The sequence below is a fragment of the Dama dama genome, chromosome 4 (genome assembly GCF_033118175.1).
Source record: "Dama dama isolate Ldn47 chromosome 4, ASM3311817v1, whole genome shotgun sequence".
Lineage (NCBI taxonomy): Eukaryota > Metazoa > Chordata > Mammalia > Artiodactyla > Cervidae > Dama > Dama dama.
The window spans coordinates 67873912-67893238 of record NC_083684.1 but is presented as its reverse complement, the minus strand read 5'-3'; the positions used below and the strand labels follow the sequence as shown (position 1 = coordinate 67893238).

General features: G+C 43.1%; 1 protein-coding gene across 4 annotated transcripts in view; it reads right to left on the bottom strand.

Annotated features, from left to right (window-relative positions):
• Nucleotides 1-16820: 16820 nt before the first annotated feature.
• Nucleotides 16821-19327, bottom strand: part of LOC133054846 (cationic amino acid transporter 3-like) — a 37470-nt gene continuing 34963 nt past the window's right edge. For all 4 annotated transcript variants that reach the window (XM_061140180.1, XM_061140177.1, XM_061140178.1 and 1 more), the window contains 5 exons: nt 18639-18777; nt 18046-18431; nt 17681-17850; nt 17301-17409; nt 16821-17133 (listed from right to left, as the gene is read on the bottom strand). The gene's annotated coding sequence lies outside the window, so the exon portion shown is untranslated. The remainder of the gene's footprint in view (nt 17134-17300; nt 17410-17680; nt 17851-18045; nt 18432-18638; nt 18778-19327) is intronic.

Here is a 19327-nt window from a genome sequence, read left to right as displayed (position 1 = left end):
TTATTTAATTATATTTAAATTTATTTATTTTTAATTGGAGGATAATTGCTTTACAATGTTATGTTGGTTTCCGCCATACATCGCCATGGATCAGCCATAGGTACATGTATGTCCCCCTTCCTCTTGGGCCTCCTCCCTCACCTCCCACCCCATGTACCCCTCTAGGTTGTCACAGAGCACTGGGTCTGAGCTCCCTGTGTTATAGAGCAGCTTCCCACTGGCGATCTCTTTCACACGTGGTGATGGCTGTGTCTCAATGCTCCTCTCCCAATTCGTCCCACCCTCTCCTTCCCGCACTGTGTCCACAAGTCTGTTCTCTATGTCTGCAGCTCTATTGCTGCCCTACAGGTGTGTTCATCAGAACCATCTTTCTAGATTCCATACATATGTGTTAATATATGATATCTACTCTCTTTCTGACTTACTTCACTCTGTATTAAAGGCTCTAAGTTCATCCACCTCATTAGAACTGAGTCAAATGCATTCCTTTTTATCCGTGGGTCATGTCATTTAATTGGTATAAAAAGGGGACCATTCTTCTGCCCTGGGGAATTGTCAACAGGCTGGTTTTGGTTGATTGTGTTTTCAGTGGAAATGTGAATCTGTCCCTTTTGTTCATGATGAGCTGTAGTTGATCCAGAGGCTTGATGACTTTCTGACTCAGCTTTTCATCAGGGCTGTGTTCCGGGTGGTGTTCTGTGTTGCCTGTTACAGCACATGGGGTAACACGGGATACCTGGTTGTCCCCCAGCGGTAAGGGAAGAACAGTGATCAGGGGATGTCAGCTTCTTCCATCAGAGTTTCACCTAACAGAATCAGTCACATTAATTGTGTCCTAAATCTGATTTATTATAACTTGCAAGATGGTGACTTTGCCTAATTCTGTGCATCCTCCTCCATCTATTTTAAAATTCATTTAATAACTTTGCTACTCAATATCTTGACCTCCAGCTCTCCTTCACTCTACTTCAGTTGCTCATTCCCACAAACAGTCTTCCACTTCATTATTACCAACATCTTCGATGTCTATAATCTCAATTTCAAGCATTCTGTTCTGCAGCAACACCTTTTTATTTTCACTTTCCAGTTTCACTTGCCATCTTTTAGTTCCACTCAACTGTAACCATTTATCAACCAACCACTACTTCCCATCCCCTTCACCCACCCGTGGCAATACAGGAGGTTTTTTTTTTTCTTTTTCTTTTTCAATTAAGAACTTTTCCTCATCAACTGTACTGTGTAATTCTAAGACTCTGTGACAGAAAAGTAAAGTGTTTATTACACAGTGTGATTCTATATCTCATTGAAGCTGGAGGAAAAGATGAAAATGACTGATTATCTTTCTCACTGTAAAATAGCCCACTTTATCTGTTATTATGCTCTTTTTCTTAAAATCTACTTTGTCTGATATTAATATTGCTATGCTAGCTTTCTTGGGTTACTCTTTGCACAGAGTATCTGTTCCTTTCCTTCTACTTCCAGCCTATCTCTTTTCTCACGTTTAAACTGCAACTCTTTTTTCTAAAAAAATATCTGAGTTGCCTTATAACAGGAACATACTCCCACAAAGCAAAACCCAGGCTGAGATGACTTCTCTGACTAAATTCTATCAAATATATAAAGAAAAAATAATATGAACACTTTATAAGCTCTGTCAGAAAAAAAAGGGAGTATGAGCACATGTTTAAATTCATGAGTTGTTGAATAAAGCCGATTAGATTTTCAATTTAAGAAAATGAAATTCTTTCTTCTAAATTCATTTTTAATCTTTTTTTTCTTATTTTTTGGCCACATTGCACAGTTTTTAGAATCTTAGTTCCCCAAGCAGGGATAGAACCCTGGCCAAGGCAATGAAAACGCTGAGTCTTAACTCCTAGACATCCAGGGACTACCTTAAGTGCAACTCTTTTTCCTTTTTTTAAAATATATATGTATATTTTTTTATGTGGACCATTTTTAAAGTCTTTATGCTTCTGTTTTATGTTTTGAGGCATGTGGGATCTTAGTTACCTAACCAGGGATAGAACAGGCACCCCCTGCATAGGAAGGCAAGGTATTAACCACTGGATTGCCAGGAAAGCCCCCTGAAGTGCAACTCTTTGTCACAATATGGGCTTCCCCCATAGCTCAGTTAGTAAAGAATCTGCCTGTAATGCAGGAGACCCCGGTTCGATTCCTGGCTCAGGAAGATCCCCTGGAGAAGGGGTAGGCTACGCACTCCAGTATTCTTGGCCTTCCCTGGTGGCTCAGCTGGTGAAGAACCCACCTGCAATGCAGGAGACCTGGGTTTGATCCCTGGGTTGGGAAGATCCCCTGGAGAAGGGAAAGGCTACCCACTCCAGTATTCTGGCCTGGAGAATTCCGGGGACTATATAGCCCATGGGGTCACAAAGAGTTGGAAATGACTGAGTGACTTTCACTTTCTTGTCGCAATATATGGTAACCTGTGTTTCCTTCCCAAGTGACAATTTATGTACTTCCAATGCAAACAGGCACAAGGAGGCAATGCTTGTGTTCAAATGAATATTTCATTTCTTCCTCTGGTTTCTGGTTACGTTTTTGTACATTCCACATGAAAATGCACTTTTCTGGATGTGTATTATGCTTTTAAATGTAAACTTCAGCATTTAAAACATTCAAGTCACTTTGTCCACTGGCAATGATGCATCCACCTTCATGCTCCATAGAGACTCACAGTGTCCCTTGAACCAGCAGATCCTCCAGTGCATGGAGGGATTCCACACAGCATCTCTCTCCTGTGGTTATGACAATTCATCACTAGGGATGATTCTGTTAAGTCTGGGAAGTGGAGGCTGGTGGCTATGTCCCATTGTTCTCGTCCAGGCTGTGTCGGATCCCATATCCAAAGTATATGGCAAATCCTAGAAGGGAAATGAGATGATGAGGGGAAAGTAGTGCTCCCCTCACTTATAAGCAGACAGAAACTGAACCCTTATTATGTGCCATGTGAGATATTTGGGGCAGGAGGTGAGCAAAAGAACACCTGATCTCAAAGAGATTCTTCTCATGGGGTGGACAGGGGAGACCCAGGTGATTCACAAAATGGCCAACTATTTAACATGCTAGGAGATAGAAGTGATGGAAAACAAAGAAACACAGCTAAATGGAACTAGGAGGGACTAGATCAGAATTGACTTTTAAGTTGAGGTCAAGGGAAAATCCATGAAAGCAACAGCTGAGCAAAGACTTCACTGTGGTCAGGGGATGAGCCTAGGGACTTGCCTCCCTCTCACCCACTCCCTACAGTTCCTTTCCTCTGGTCTCTCAGTCCATCATTTAAGGAAAGCAGGATAGACCTGTGTGCAATGAGGTTGTGCAGTTTTCCTGCCACCATTACCCCTCTCCCAACTCTGCCCTGAAAGTGGATAACAAAGTTCTGATCAGTGAGTGAAGCCCCCAGTCATCTCTCCTACTTTTTCCATCTTAAGACCCACTTCTCCCCCCTCTCCATCATCTCACCAATAATTAAATACAGTAAGAGGTTCCAGCCAGTAATGAAAGCATACAGTTGTCCCATTGTGACATAGCTGATGAAATACACAGTACCGGGTCTCTCTACTCCAGCTGCCAACTCGACATAGCAGAGCCCAGAAAACACAGTAGTCAGGCCGGCCACCAGTAAGAAAAGGATGATTGCTGCTCCAGCTACGTATTTGGCCACTCCTCCAGTCAGGATGTATATGCCAGCTCCCAACATGTTGTCCAAACCCATCACCACCAGGTCCAGGGTGTTCGGAGGATGGGTCTCGGGACTCTCAGGTTTCTCCCTGAATTGTGGTTTCCTGCAGACCAGCTTCTGACCAAACTGGCATAGATAGTGACCCAGCATCGTAGACATAGTTGAGGAGGCTACGATCTGCTGAGAAAGCAAGGCACAAAGTCATCAAGGATGTCCATCTGCCCTTGACCCTGGAAGCTCAATTCCACGGAGCAATGGAGGGATGGGAGCAGGTGGTAAAAGGACTCATTGGGCAAGTTCTCTCTGTGTGAGCTTTGGTTTCTTCAAACATAAAGAAGATTTTTAATGTTTCAAGGTTACTCGAAGATTTGCTTGAAGAGAAATGAGGGGGACGAGAATGTCTTCCCAAATGTGCCACTTTGGCTCATGGATTCTTTATGAGCTAGAGGTAATTAAGACCCAGAAAGCTTGGGAAAAGCTTCCTGTCACTCCCTTGTCTGTGTGTGCTAGTTGCTCAGTCATGTCTTTGCAACCCCTCTGACTCTTCTGTCCATGTGGATTTTCCAGGCAAGAATACTGGAGTGGGTTGCCATCCCCTCCTCCAGGGGATCATCCTAACCCAGATCTCCTGCATTGCAGGCAGATTCTTTACCATCTCAGCCACCCTTAAGACACTCGCCACTATACAAATATTGTATGATTCCACTTCTATGAAGTATCGAGAGGTGTCAAAGCCATAGAGACAGAAAGTAGAATGGTGGTTTGCCAGGGGCTGGGGTTAGGGGGAAAATGGGGAGGTATTGTTAAATGGGACACGGTTCCCATTTTACAAGATACAAAAGAGCTCTTCATATTGGCTGGACAGCAAAGTAAATATACTTAACATTACTGAACTGTACACTTAAAACTGATTTAGATGGGGATTCCCTGGCAGTCCAGTGGCTCAGAGTGAGAACTTTCATCACCATGGACCTGCATTTGATCCCTGTTAAAGATCCTGTGAATCATGTGGGTGTTGGGGTTGAATTTTTCAAAAAAAGGTTATGATGGTAAATATTATATCATGTATATTTTACTACCTTGTTGTTGTTGTTGTTGTTGTTGCCAATGATAAATAATAGAGACCAGCTTCAAAGAGTTGCTGGGTGTAAAAACTCTAAGGTGATTTAATATAAATCAACATAGCATTAACTTGAGCAAACTCGGGAGATGGTGAAGGACAGGGAAGCCTCATGTGCTACAGTCCATGGGGTCGTGAAGAGCCGGACATGACTGAGTGACTGAACAACAACAAGCTGTCATCATCCCCTCCAGACACAAACATCTGCTGACACGCAAGTCCTTTACAGTTCCCTCATATCAGCAGATGAGGAACCCATAGATTCAAAAGGCAGATGGTGTACAAGAGACTGAAGTGGGTGGCCCATATATATATATACAGGCCCATATATAAGCCCTGTATAAGGACAATCTTCACTATTGCTTGAGCACCAGTCCAAAAAAAAGTGAATGATAAAGAGCCTGCCTGCCAATGCAGGAGACATAAGAGTCGCTGGTTCAATCCCTGGGTTGGGAAGATCCCCTGGAGGAGAAAATGGCAACCCACTCCAGTATTCTTGCCTGGAGAATCTCCACGGACAGAAGAGTCTGGCGGGCTACAGTCCATAGGGTCACAAAGAGTCAGACATGATTGAAGTGACTTAGCACACACCCAAGAACCTCCAGGCACTGATCCAACCTCCTCTCCCGCGCCCCCCCCCTCCCCCTCCACCACTGATTCTCACACAAAACACAAGAGCTCCCAGCTCCTGCTTTCATCTGTAAAACGGGTCTCTGCATCCTCAGGCTGGAGCCGGGCTGACCCCCTCCACTCTGGGGTTGCAGAGGTCTCTTTGGGAGGATGTGAACTCAGCTCTGAGTCTCCTACAGAAGAGGGTGACCCGAGACTTAACTGGATCCTTGGAGCAGAGCCTGGAGCACCGGGTCAGTCAGGGAGGCTGAGATTAAGCCATGCGGGGCTGGAGCTGAGACACCAGCGTCCTGCTGTCTCACTGTCTACGTACCAAGTCGGTCTTTCTGAAACTTGAAGGAATACACCCTGTGGTGTGTGATGCATGTTCTCTGTTTGGATGAGGCATAAGACTGTGCTGGAAGCCATGCTTCAGTGGGACAGTTCTGAGAATTCCCTGGCAGTACTCTGTGTGTTCACTGCAGTGGGCATGGGTTCGATCCCTGGTTTGAACTAAGGACCCTGCACACTCCCCTCCTCCCGCATGCCATGCAACAGGGCCAAAAAAAGAAAACCAGAGCAGTTCTTCAGAGTTATTTAAGAGGCTGCCTCCTGGGCTATAGTGCTCAGCTTGGCTCAAATAAAACTCTTTTATTCCTGTTAGATTGTCTATTGATTCTTTCCATGGACACTTGAACTCACTTGATCATAAGGAACCATGAGATGTATGAGGTGTAAGACTTGGGAACCTACTTACAACCCTACTCCCTCCCAGTCCTCTTGCTGGACTCCCCACTGTCTGCACATGACCTGAGACACCCCAGTGCAGGGGGACACACAAGCCCAGCTGGACCCCAACCAGGAGAAGGGGCACTTAAAGCCTCTGATGTTAATTCAAGCAACACAAACATGGAACCAGCATCGCGCCTGCACCCAGCCTTGCACAAAAGAGTGGAAGAGGGTAAAGGGAATGTGACTTGGTCTGCTTATTCAGGGAGCTCTGTTTGCTGGGAGAGCTGAGCACAGAGATGGAGAAGGAAAGCGATGCAAGAGATCAGGAGCCCTGCTCCTCCTGGAAGGAAACCCCGAGAGTGGGGGGCAATGTTGCAGCTTTGGAGGATGCCAGTGAAGTGTTGACTAGATTCTGACTCATGTCAAGTGACCCACATGTTAAAACACTGGGCACAAACCAGCAAAAGGAGACATAAATGCAGTACTTGATGGGCTCTCATATTTGCTTCTTTTTTTAGCATTGAAGTATAGTTGATTTATAATATTGTAAGTCCCTTGGACTGCAAGGAGATCCAACCAGTCCATCCTAAAGGAGATCAGTCCTGGGTGTTCATTGGAAGGACTGATGCTGAAGCTGAAACTCCAGTACTTTGGCCACCTCATGCGAAGAGTTGACTCATTGGAAAAGACCCTGATGCTGGGAGGGACTGGGGGCAGGAGGAGAAGGGGGTGACAGAGGATGAGATTCCTGGATGGCATCACCGACTTGATGGGCATGAATTTGAGTAAACTCCGGGAGTTTGTGATGGACAGGGAGGCCTGGCGTGCTGCGATTCATGGGGTCGCAAGAAGTCGGACATGACTGAGAGACTGAACTGAACTGAACTGGCTGAAGTTAAAAGGAAAAACAAAACAAAACAAAACAGCCACACAAGATGAAAGAGGCTTAACCTATTTCGGAAAGTTTTAGTTGGTTGACTGAGGATGCACTTAACCAAAGTTGGTTAAAAAAAAAAAAAAAGTCTAGTATTAGTCATTCAGTCGAGTCTGACTCTTTGTGAGTCCATGGACTGTGGCCTGTCAGGCGCCTCTGTCCATGGGATTCTGCAGGCAAGAGTACTGGAGTGGGTAGCCATCTCCTTCTCCAGGGGATCTCTCCAAACCCTGTGTTTGCACCAGGGTCTCCTGCACTGCAGGCGGAGTCTTCACCGTCTGAGCCACTTCTATATTTCTTTTTGGCGGGGCGGGGTCTTCGTGCTGCGGGGGCTTTCTCCATTTGCAGGATGGGGGCGGGGGGTGGGGGGCGCTGCTCTCTAGCCGTGGTGTTCAGGCTTCTCTTGTTGGGGAGCTCCGACTCTAAGGTCACAGGCTTCTGCTGTGGCACAGGGTCTCTAGAGCACAGGCTCAGCACTTTAAAAGAAGACATTGGAGATGCGACGGATGCAGAAAGAAGCCTTCTCGAAGCCTCCCTTATCAGACTCAAAGCAGAAAGTTCTGGTAAGTACCGCTGTCAGAAAGTCCCTCTCTGGGGAGAGGCTGCTCCCAACAGCTCCCAAGAGTCCAACAATGAGTAAAACTATGACAATAATTGTGGACACAGTGGGGGAAGGAGAGGGTGGGACGCATTGAGAGAGTAGCATGGAGACATACCCATGACCATGTGTAAAGCAGATGGCCAGTGGAAATTTGCCGTATGACGCAGGGAGCTCAAACATGATGCTCTGAGACACCTAGAGGGGTGGGATGGAGTGGGAGGTGGGAGGGAGCCTCAAGAGGGAGGGGACACAGTTCTACCCAGGGCTGATTCATGTGGATGTATGGCAGAAACCAACACAAAGTTGTAAGGCAATTATCCTCCAGTTAAAAACAAATACATTTAAAAATTAAAAAAATTTTGCTTTCTCAGAGTTTTCTAGCCTGAAGAAGCTGGAAAGACCACTCACACCTGCAGAGACAAACATTATTACCAAGCGTCTCATCTCTGCTTTCTTATTTGTCTTTCCCAAATAAATCCATTTGTTCTTCCCATAAAAGCTTTTTATCCCCTACACCCCTCTATGAAGATAGGTACAGAAGCCTGTAACTTTAATCATTTAGCAAGTTATACTTTTGTTGTCTCCTGTATATAATCCTTCCTCCTGGTAATTTGCCTTTTCTGTGTCTTTTTTGCACGCTCCAATCAAAAAACCTAAGAGGATAAAGGGGGGAAGTGTTTCTGTTCCAAGAGCAGCAAAGTTTCCACAATATGATGTTGCTACTGAATAAAATGTGTGGCCAGTAAAGGAAGTAGTGGACAGAGGTCAGGCATTGAATGTTGCCATGGAGATTACTATGTGCCAGGAGCTAAAATAAGCATCAGAGACTTAGAAGGAAAGAGCACTCCCCACTGTAAGAACAGGGGGCATTGGAGACAGTTTATCTGGAATCCATTTCACACACTTTTTAAACAAAAACTTTTAATTGGAGGATAATTGCTTTTCCATGGCTTATTGGTTTCTGCCATACATCGCCATGAATCAGCCATAGGTACACATACGTCACCTCCCTCACCTCCCACCCCACCCATCCCTCTAGGTTGTCACAGAGCACTGGGTCTGAGCTGCCTGTGTTATAGAGCACCTTCCCATTGGCGATCTGTGTTACACGTGGTAATGGAAATGACTCAATGCTCCTGTCTCAATGCATCCCACCCTCTCCTTCCCCACTGTGCCCACAAGTCTGTTCTCTATGTCTGCAGCTCTATTGCTGCCCTACAGATAGGTTCATCAGTGCCACCATCTCTCTAGATTCCATACATATGCGTTAATGTAGGATATTTGTTCTTTTCTTTCCGACTAACTTCACTCTGTATTGAAGGCTCTAAGTTCATCCACCTCTTTAGAACTGAGTCAAATGCATTCCTTTTTATGGCTGTGGGTCATACCACTTAATTGGTATAAATTCTGGACCATTCTTCTAACCTGGGGAATTGTCAACATTCTGGTTTTGGCTGATTGTGTTTTCAGTGGAAATGTGAATCTATCCCTTATGTTCACGATAAGCTGCAGTTGATCTAGAGGCTTGATGACTTTCGGACTCAACTTTTCATCAGGGCTGTGTTCCGGGCGGTGTTCTGTGTTGCCTGTTACAGCACACGAGGTGACATGGGATACCTGGTTGTCCCCCAGTGGTAAGGGAAGAACAGCGACCAGGTGATATCAGCCTCTTCCATCAGAGTTTCACCCGACAGTTTCAGTCTCCATTGTTTCCTAAGCCTGTATTTCAGTAGACCTTGCAGGACGGTGAACATGCAGAATTTTCCTGTTCAATTCTTCTATTTTTAAATTCATTTAGCAACTTCGCTGCTCATTTCTTGACCTCCATCCACCCTTCTCTCTACTTCAGTTGCTCATTCCCACAAACAGTCCTCTACTTCATGATTACCAATGTCTTCCTTGTCGATAATCTCAGTTTCAAGCATTATTTTCTTCTGTAACACCTTTTTATTCTTACTTCTCTAGTTTCACTTCCTTTTAGTTCCACCCAGCCATAACCATTCATCAACCAACCATTACTTCCCACCCTCTTTCCTCACCTCTGGCAATGAAGGGTTTTTATTTTTCCAATTAAAGAACCTTTCCCCATCAACTCTACTATGTAATTCTAAGAGTCTGTGACAGAAAAGTAAAGTGCTTATTACACAGTGTTATATATGTCTCAGTAAAGCTGGGGGGAAAGATGAAAATGACCACTTCTCTTCCTCCATAAAATAATCCATTTTATGTACTATTATTCACTTTTTCTTAAATTCTCCTTCATCTGATATTAATATGGCTCTGTGTTTTTCTTGTTACTATTTGCACAATGTATCTCTTCTTATCCTTCTGCTTCCAACCCATCTGCTTTCTCATATTTAAAATGCAAGTCTTTTTAAAAATTTGCATTTATGTTTGTTTGTTTTTTCTTATTTTTTGGCACACTGCACAGTTGTAGGATCTTAGTTCCCCAACCAGGGAATGAACCCTGGCCATCCATGGCTGTGAAAGTGCTGCATCCTAAATCCTGGCCCTCCAGGAAATTCCCTAAAGTGCAACTCTTTTTTTTTTTTTTTTTAAGATTTAAAAAATATTTTTAAAGTCTTTATTGCTTCTGCTTTTTGTTTGTTTTTCTTTTTTTTCCCCCACTTATTTATATTAGTTGGAATCTAATTACTTTACAATATTGTACTAGAAGATGGCGGAGGAGTAGGACGGGGAGACCACTTTCTCTCCTACAAATTCATCAAAAGAATAACTGAACGCAGAGCAAACTTCGCAAAACAACTTCTGATCGCTTGCTGAGGTCATCAGGCGCCCAGAAAAGCAGCCCATTGTCTTCGAAAGGAGGGCTGCATAGTTGGAGAAGTCCTGAGACTACAGGAAGAATAAAACTGAAATCCAGAGGCAGGAGACTTAAGCCCAAAACCTGAGAACACCAGAAAACTCCTGACTACAAGGAACTTTAAGTAATAAGTGACTGTCCAAAAGCCTCCATACCTACACTGAAACCAACCACCACACAAGAGCCAATAAGTTTCAGAGCAAGACATACCACGCAAATTCTCCAGCAACGCAGGAACATAGCCCTGAACATCAACATACAGGCTGCCCAAGGTCACACCTAACACATAGACCCATCTCAAAACTCACTACTGGGCACTCCATTGCTCTCCAAAGAGTAGAAATCAAGTTCCACGCACCAGAACACTGATGCAAGCTTCCCTAACCAGGAAACCTTGACAAGCCAATCGTCTAACCCCACCCACTGGGTTAATCCTCCACAACAAAAAGGAACCACAGACCTCCAGAATACAGAAAGCCCACTCCAGATACAGCAATCTAAACAAGATGAAAAGGCAAAGAAATACCCAACAGGTAAAGGAACATGAAAAATGCCCACCAAGTCAAACAAAAGAGGAGGAGATAGGGAATCTACCTGAAAAAGAATTTAGAATAATGATAATAAAAATGATCCAAAATCTTGAAAACAAAATGGAGTTACAGATAAATAGCCTGGAAACAAAGATTGAAAAGATTCAAGAACTGTTTAATAAAGACCTAGAAGAAATAAAAAAGAGTCAATTACAAATGAATAATGCAATGAATGAGATCAAAAACACTTTGGAGGGAACCAAGAGTAGAATAACGGAGGCAGAAGATAGGATAAGTGAGGTAGAAGATAAAATGGTGGAAATAAATGAAGCAGAGAGGAAAAAAGAAAAAAGGATCAAAAGAAATGAGGACAACCTCAGGGACCTCTGGGACACTGTGAAACGCCCCAACATTCGAATCATAGGAGTTCCAGAAGAAGAAGACAAAAAGAAGGGCCATGAGAAAATACTCGAGGAGATAATAGCTGAAAACTTCCCTAAAATGGGGAAGGAAATAGCCACCCAAATCCAAGAAACCCAGAGAGTCCCAAACAGGATAAACCCAAGGCGAAACACCCCAAGACACATATTAATCAAATTAACAAAGATCAAACACAAAGAACAAATATTAAAAGCAGCAAGGGAAAAACAACAAATAACACACAAAGGGATTCCCATAAGGATAACAGCTGATCTATCAATAGAAACCCTCCAGGCCAGAAGGGAATGGCAGGACGTACTGAAAGTAATGAAAGAGAATAACCTACAACCTAGATTACTGTATCCAGCAAGGATCTCATTCAGATATGAAGGAGAATTCAAAAGCTTTACAGATAAGCAAAAGCTGAGAGAATTCAGCACCACCAAACCAGCTCTTCAACAAATGCTAAAGGATCTTCTCTAGACAGGAAATGCAGAAAAGTTTTATAAATGTGAACCCAAAACAACAAAGTAAATGGCAACGGGACCACACCTATCAATAATTACCCTAAATGTAAATGGGTTGAATGCCCCAACCAAAAGACAAAGATTGGCTGAATGGATACAAAAACAAGACCCCTATATATGCTGTCTACAAGAGACCCACCTCAAAACAAGAGACACATACAGACTAAAAGTGAAGGGCTGGAAAAAAATATTTCATGCAAACGGAGACCAAAAGAAAGCAGGAGTCGCAATACTCATATCAGATAAAATAGACTTTCAAATAAAGGAAGTGAAAAGAGACAAAGAAGGACACTACATAATGATCAAAGGATCAATCAAAAAAGAAGATATAACAATTATAAATATATATGCACCCAACATAGGAGCACCGCAATATGTACGGCAAACGCTAACAAGTATGAAAGAGGAAATTAATAGTAACACAATAATAGTGGGAGACTTTAATACCCCACTCACAACTATGGATAGATCAACTAAACAGAAAATTAACAAGGAAACACAAACCTTAAATGACACAATGGACCAGATAGACCTAATTGATATCTATAGGACATTTCACCCCAAAACAATCAACTTCACCTTTTTCTCAAGTGCACACGGAACATTCTCCAGAATAGATCACATCCTGGGCCATAAATCTGGTCTTGGAAAATTCAAAAAAATTGAAATCATTCCAGTCATCTTTTCTGACCACAGTGCAGTAAGATTAGATCTCAATTACAGGGAAAAAATTGTTAAAACTTCAAACATATGGAGGCTAAATAACACGCTTCTGAATAACCAACAAATCATAGAAGAAATCAAAAAAGAAATCAAAATATGTATAGAAATGAATGAAAATGAAAACACAACAACCCAAAACCTATGGGACACTGTAAAAGCAGTGCTAAGGGGAAGGTTCATAGCATTACAGGCTTACATCAAGAAACAGGAAAAAAACCAATTAAATAACCTAACTCTACACCTAAAGCAATTAGAGAAGGAAGAAATGAAGAACCCCAGAGTTAGCAGAAGGAAAGAAATCTTAAAAATCAGGGCAGAAATAAATGCAAAAGAAACTAAAGAGACCATAGCAAAAATCAACAAAGCTAAAAGCTGGTTTTTTGAAAAAGTAAACAAAATTGACAAACCATTAGCAAGACTCATTAAGAAACAAAGAGAGAAAAACCAAATTAACAAAATTAGAAATGAAAATGGAGAGATCACAACAGACAACACTGAAATACAAAGGATCATAAGAGACTACTACCAGCAGCTCTATGCCAATAAAATGGACAACTTGGATGAAATGGACGAATTCTTAGAAAAGTATAACTTTCCAAAACTGAACCAGGAAGAAATACAAGATCTTAACAGACCCATCACAAGCAAGGGAATCGAAACTGTCATCAAAAATCTTCCAGCAAACAAAAGCCCAGGACCAGATGGCTTCACAGCTGAATTCTACCAAAAATTTAGAGAAGAGCTAACACCTATCTTACTCAAACTCTTCCAGAAAATTGCAGAAGAAGGTAAGCTTCCAAACTCATTCTATGAGGCCACCATCACCCTAATTCCAAAACCAGACAAAGATGCCACAAAAAAAGAAAACTACAGGCCAATATCACTGATGAACATAGATGCAAAAATCCTTAACAAAATTCTAGCAAACAGAATCCAACAACATATTAAAAAAATCATACACCATGACCAAGTGGGCTTTATCCCAGGAATGCAAGGATTCTTTAATATCCGCAAATCAATCAATGTAATACACCACATTAACAAATTGAAAGATAAAAACCATATGATTATCTCAATAGATGCAGAGAAAGCCTTTGACAAAATTCAACACTCATTTATGATTAAAACTCTCCAAAAAGCAGGAATAGAAGGAACATACCTCAACATAATAAAAGCTATATATGACAAACCCACAGCAAGCATCACCCTCAATGGTGAAAAATTGAAGGCATTTCCCCTGAAATCAGGAACAAGACAAGGATGCCCACTCTCACCACTACTATTCAACATAGTGTTGGAAGTGCTGGCCACAGCAATCAGAGCAGAAAAAGAAGTAAAAGGAATCCAGATAGGAAAAGAAGAAGTAAAACTCTCACTGTTTGCAGATGACATGATCCTCTACATAGAAAACCCTAAAGATTCTACCAGAAAATTACTAGAGCTAATCAATGAATATAGTAAAGTTGCAGGGTATAAAATTAACACACAGAAATCCCTTGCATTCCTATATACTAACAATGAAAAAACAGACAGAGAAATTAAGGAAACAATACCATTCACCATTGCAACAAAAAGAATAAAATACTTAGGAGTATATCTACCTAAAGAAACAAAGGACCTATACATAGAAAACTATAAAACACTGATGAAAGAAATCAAAGAGGACACAAACAGATGGAGAAACATACCGTGTTCATGGATTGGAAGAATTAATATTGTCAAAATGGCTATTCTACCCAAAGCAGTCTATAGATTCAATGCAATCCCTATCAAGCTACCAACGGTATTTTTCACAGAACTAGACCAAAGAATTTCACAATTTGTATGGAAATACAAAAAACCTCGAATAGCCAAAGTAATCTTGAGAAAGAAGAATGGAACTGGAGGAATCAACCTGCCTGACTTCAGACTCTACTACAAAGCCACAGTCATCAAGACAGTATGGTACTGGCACAAAGACAGAAATATAGATCAATGGAACAGAATAGAAAGCCCAGAGATAAATCCACGAACCTATGGACACCTTATCTTTGACAAAGGAGGCAAGGATATACAATGGAAAAAAGACAACCTCTTTAACAAGTGGTGCTGGGAAAACTGGTCAACCACTTGTAAAAGAATGAAACTAGAACACTTTCTAACACCATACACAAAAATAAACTCAAAATGGATTAAAGATCTAAATGTAAGACCAGAAACTATAAAACTCCTAGAGGAGAACATAGGCAAAACACTCTCCGACATAAATCAAAGCAAGATCCTCTATGACCCACCTCCCAGAATATTGGAAATAAAAGCAAAACTAAACAAATGGGACCTAATGAAACTTAAAAGCTTTTGCACTACAAAGGAAACTATAAGTAAGGTGAAAAGACAGCCCTCAGATTGGGAGAAAATAATAGCAAACAAAGCAACAGACAAAGGATTAATCTCAAAAATATACAAGCAACTCCTGCAGCTCAATTCCAGAAAAATAAATGACCCAATCAAAAAATGGGCCAAAGAACTAAACAGACAGTTCTCCAAAGAAGACATACAGATGGCTAACAAACACATGAAAAGATGCTCAACATCACTCATTATTAGAGAAATGCAAATCAAAACCACAATGAGGTACCATTACACGCCAGCCAGGATGGCTGCTATCCAAAAGTCTACAAGCAATAAATGCTGGAGAGGGTGTGGAGAAAAGGGAACCCTCTTACACTGTTGGTGGGAATGCAAACTAGTACAGCCGCTATGGAAAACAGTGTGGAGATTTCTTAAAAAACTGGACATAGAACTGCCATATGACCCAGCAATCCCACTTCTGGGCATACACACTGAGGAAACCAGATCTGAAAGAGACACGTGCACCCCAGTGTTCATCGCAGCACTGTTTATAATAGCCAGGACATGGAAGCAACCTAGATGCCCATCAGCAGATGAATGGATAAGGAAGCTGTGGTACATATACACCATGGAATATTACTCAGCCATTAAAAAGAATTCATTTGAACCAGTCCTAATGAGATGGATGAAGCTGGAGCCCATTATACAGAGTGAAGTAAGCCAGAAAGATAAAGAACATTACAGCATACTGACACATGTATATGGAATTTAGAAAGGTGATAACGATAACCCCATATGCAGAACAGAAAAAGAGACACAGAAATACAGAACAGACTTTTGAACTTTGTGGGAGAATGTGAGGGTGGGATATTTCAAAAGAACAGCATGTATACTATCTATGGTGAAACAGATCACCAGCCCAGGTGGGATGCACGAGACAAGTGCTCCGGCCTGGTGCACTGGGAAGACCCAGAGGAATCGGGTGGAGAGGGAGGTGGGAGGGGGGATCGGGATTGGGAATACATGTAAATCCATGGTTGATTCATATCAATGTATGACAAAACCCACTGGAAAAAAATAATAATAATAATAAAAAAAAAATTAAAAAAAAAATATTGTACTAGTTTTTGCCATACATTGATATGAATCAGCCATGGATTTACATGTGTTCCCCATCCTGAACACCCCTCCCACCTCCCTCCCCATCCCATCTCTCTGGGTCATCCAGTGCACCAGCCCTGAGCGCTTGTCTCATGCATCAAACCTGGACTGGTGATCTGTTTCACAATTGATAATATATATGTTTCAATGCTAATCTCTCAGATCATCCCACCCTCGCCTTCTCGCACACAGTCTAAAAGTCTGTTCTATACATCTGTGTCTCTTTTTCTGTCTTGCATATAGGGTTATCGTTACCATCTCTCTAAATTCCATATATATGCGTTAGTATACTGTATTGGTGTTTTCTTCTGCTTTATGTTTTGTTTTTTTGGCCATGAGGCATATGGGATCCAAGTCCCATAACCAGAGATCGAGCTAGCATCCCCTGCATTAGAAGGCAAGTCTTAACCACTGGACTGCCAGGGAAACCCCCTGAAGTACAGCTCTTGTCACAATATATGATTACCTGTGTTTCCTTTCCATGTGACAATCTATGTGTTTTCCCTGGAAACAGGCACAAGAAGACACTACTTATATGCAAGTTAATATTTTATTTCTTCCTCTGGTTTCTGGTTACATTTTTGTACATTTTTCATGAAAACCCTCTTTTCTGGATGTGTATTATGCTTTTAAATGTTTCCTTCAGCATTTGCAGCATTAAAGTCACTTTGTCCACTAGCACTAAATACTCGGCTGTAAATGCATTCTGCCTTCACAGTCCATAGAGGCTCACAGTGTCCCTCAAATCAGCAGATCCTACAGGGTATAGAGGGGTTCCACACAGCATCTCTCTCCTGTGGTTAAGATGACTCAGCACCAGGGATGTTTTTGTTCAGCATTTGGGAGGTGGAGGCTGCTGTGTTTGCTCACTGTTCTCCTCCAACTTGTGTCGGATCCCATATCCAAAGTATATGGCAAATCCTAGTAGCGAAATGAGACGATGAGAAGTAAAAGCATGCACTCTCTTCACTTATAAATGCCCAAGGGGCCTCTCATTATGGCATCTGGCACAGTTTAGGTGAGAGGCGGTAGGAAGAAGACTGGGTTCAGTCACACAAGAGGCCTCTTTACTCCAGAAAGTCACTTACCAATCCCCATCCAGACGCCAAATAGGACCCAGGTCCAAGTGGTCATGTGCACCATCAGGTAAATGTTCACAAACATGCTCACCACTGGGAGGACAGGCAGAGCAGGGACCTGTGGGTAAAGTCAACTCATCCCTGGACACACCCTAGGCATCTAAAAGGGAGACCCTATCCCATGTGGGTGGGACAAGTTCAGTGCAATTCAGGCTGTGTGTTCAGTGCCTACTTAGATAGTGTATGTAAAGCACTGAGTTGGGTCAGGGAAGGATCCACAGGTTTCAGCAACTCCAATTCTTCCCTGCTCCAGCAAGGGAAGCTTAGACCTAAATCATGCAGACCTCCTTCACTCACGGTGGACACTTTGGACACATGAGGTCACCTACCCTGAAGTGAAGAGCAGTGGGGCTCTGGAGTTGCCTCCAGGTGATGACTGTGACCCCAGTGATGAGCAGCAGCAGCAGCAGCACAGCCACTGTTGTGAGCACGGGGTCTCCAGAGAACACCTGGCTGGGCCACTGGGCCAGGATCAGGCTCAGGATGGTCAGCAGGAGAACTGCAGGGGTCAAGGTGGAGGAGAACAGGCTGGACCCAGAAGACAAACACATCAGGACCTCGGGTCATACCCCTCCCCAGGCTGCCCACATCAGGAACGGACATCGTATCTCCAAGACCCCTCAACAGACAAATATACATGCCTACCCATCCTGGCAATTTCAGAATATCACCAAAGAGAAGTCCCACTGCTTACCAAGCAGGAAGGCACATCCATAGACAATCTGGCCAGATTTCTGGGTGGGGATGGTGCTGGGAGGGAACCACAGACTCTTTAGAATACTTGAGGTTCTGCCTTCAAGTAGAGTCCAAAGAACTTTCTTTGACTACAAGCTCCATCTCAGTTTCTTCCTCTGTTATTTGGTTCTTGCTTAAATTCTGGTCTGAGTGATACCGGAATTAGAGGTATGATGACAACATGACCAGCAGTCCCTACTCACCCAACATCACACAGCTAAATCCATCTTTTTTCCCACAAAAGCAGAGCAGGACACTTGGAAGGCAGCATGAAGGCAGAGATGATTAGCCCCCATCAATCACCACAAGTCAAAGACCCCCAGTCAGGGTGGAGTAGAGTCTCACCTGAGCACAAAGACAGAAAAATCAACCACCAAGTTAGCAAGCAGGGACCGAAGTGACATGAGATCCATCAGATCAGTGAAATGGAAGAGTAACGCCAAGACCCCTAGATGGAGGGCACAAACAAGGTGGGGGGGATTGAGTGAGAAACAGCTGGAAATATGCAAGCCAAGGAAGATAATCCAAAGGGAGTGGGTTTTGTTTATCTACCTGCAAGTTTTCCAGAAATCATGATGACTGTGATGTGGGTGCGTGTACGGGCGTTGATCCGGGCAAGAAATCGGAAAAGAAGCCCGTCCTCTGCCATTGTGTAGATCAACCAGACATGGCAAACATGGTGTTCAGGAGGCTGGAAAAGAAAACAGAGAGGAGTGAGAACGTGCAGAAGCAGGAGAGACCAGGGCATCTGCTCCCTTGTCTATATGGGGTAATGTGTCCTTCCTCCTGTCTCTCAATCCCCAGGGCTGGGATACCCGAGCATCTGACAGTCAGTGAGGAGAAAGCCATGACACTCACCTGGATGAAAGAGCACAGAGGATGCCAACACCCACAACATATCTGGCAGGGCCCCACCCAACATAGAGAAAACCCTGTAGAAAGGGGCTGTCAGGGTGAATCTGGTAGTAGGGCACCATGAGGGTGAGTGCCGCCGAGACACCAAAATAAACAAAAAAGCAGATCAAGACAGAGACCACGATGCTGATGGGGATGGACCGCTGAGGATTTTGGGCTCTTTCCCCTGCAGGATTGGAGGAAATACTGGGTCAGGAAACACACCATAGTAAAAGTACAAAATCCGCTTTCCTATTGAACCTCCAAAAGAAACCCCTATGCTCATGTCAGCCCAATCCGTGCCCACACCCTGGATGGGACACAGGGTGACCTTGTTACCTGTAGTG